The sequence below is a fragment of the Crocodylus porosus genome, unplaced genomic scaffold (genome assembly GCF_001723895.1).
Source record: "Crocodylus porosus isolate Cpor-Errol unplaced genomic scaffold, CroPor_comp1, whole genome shotgun sequence".
In the NCBI taxonomy this organism is placed as follows: Eukaryota; Metazoa; Chordata; order Crocodylia; family Crocodylidae; genus Crocodylus; species Crocodylus porosus.
Genome location: NW_017728911.1, coordinates 17,722,559 through 17,724,545, shown reverse-complemented (window position 1 = coordinate 17,724,545; position 1,987 = coordinate 17,722,559).

The window sequence follows — 1,987 nt, the reverse complement described above, 5'->3', positions numbered from 1 at the left end:
CTGACTTCCTGCCCTTTGGGCAGGGGGCTGGACTCGATGATCTCCCGAGGTCCCTTCCAGCCCCGATGTCTATGAAATCTATGAAAATATAAACAGTAAAGGGTTAATTCTCACCCTGCAGTCCTTTCCAGATTCTGAGAGAGTAATTCCAGCTCTTTGTTGCCTCCTCACTTCCCCAGCTCCCTTCCCTCTGTCCCACAGCTCCCTTGGCTGGGAGCTTTTGAACTTCTGCTGGGCCATCCAATCATCCCTGTTAGCTGGCCCAGTGCTCTTAGCCAGGCAGGCAATCCCCCTCCAATCACCAAGTGCCTAAGCCGTGCACCCTGCTACATATAAACGATTCATCGCTTTGCTTTATCTGTGGGAAACTGACTGTCTTCCTTCTGGGCAGCTATATTCTGCAAATATTCTTCAAACAATAAGTTCAAGTTTCAACCCAAACAAAATAGAAAATGATGGTCTAAAGAGAAAAATTAAAATAGAAGCCTAGCAGACATGTCTATGCAAAAACAATCCTAATGAAAGTCAGAACAAAATGGAGCTAATATCCCAAGGAAAAATGCTGCAAAAATAAACCAAACGAAGAAACTAGCATACTGTATCTATGAAAGCAAGGTACAAAAGACACGACTAAGATATTGGTATTGAGCCTTTTGACTACTTCAACATTTACAGAAGCCAGATACCACTGACATTTGACCATCCAGCTTTAGAGAGGTCACTGGTATACTGTGAACTGCTTGTACCCAAAAGTGGTCCCAAATACTTGAACATGGTTACATTTTACTGTCATGTTACTGTGCCTTTTTCACCTGATATGAAGAACAGCAGCATTAACTGTGTAAGAATTATGAAAAAGTATCTTATATTTTGGTATCTGCTTGCATCTTTTTCACAATAATGAATACTGCACTGATCTTTCAACATGTTTCCTGCAGTCAAAACCTCTTGGGATCCAAGTAAACTGTATAGCACATGGCATTTCCATTATGCAGCAAGAAACTCCAGCTCCTCTGGCATTGTTCCAATGGCTTCTAGAGCTTTACACAGCCAGCTTAGGTTCCATATGAGGGAACACTCTTTGCCTAATTCTCAGTGTAATGGAAGAGAGACATAGAAAGAGATTACATAGATTAGCTTTCAATTGCAACAGTATAAAAATGAAGTATTCATGGAAAAGTCAGTATAAGAACAGTAGACAGATTCTGCTCGGTTGCATAAATTTAACTCCACTAAAAAATAGTGCTTAGAACAGAACAGAATAGGGATACATCAAAACCAAATTCTGTCCAAACAGATTCATGCTGCTGATGGGTATTGCTTTTCTTCTAGACACTTAAAAACCTGAAAGGAAAAATAGATACTCCTACATAAGGGAAAAAAGAAAAAGGGTTACTTGTATTGTGATTTCCTTCTATTGATGTGGTATAGTAAAATCACCTAAAATTATCACACGCTAAAAATTATTTTATAAACTGAATGCTGAAACATAGTTGCAGGAAGCTACAGGCCAGGGACAAGCCACATCTTCAGGGGAAAAAGAGGAAGCACTGTCATCACAAGTTGCCAAGCCAAACAAAAGCTCTGCTCTTGTACACTTCTGAAATGTATACAGCTGACCATGCAAAACTCCATTCAAAGCTTAGGTGCTCCATGTAACAGTTGTCTCTTTCTACCTCCAAGACAGTGACTTAGTCATTTTTATGTCTCCAAATCTGCTGGATATCTTTGGCTTCCCCACATACCTAGCAATCCATAGTTCATGTCTTCTGGAGCTGCTAAAATGAACTGGGGAGAGGGAACCAGCATTATGGTTATAGGTTAGGGGATGACCCTCTCAGCAGCACAGAGGCAGAGAGGGATCTTGGAGTCAGGATTGACTCTAGGATGAATATGAGTCACAAATGCGACGAAGCAATAGGCAGAGCCAACCGCACCCTGTCATACATCAACAGGGGCATCGCTAACAGGCCCAGAGAGGTCTTGC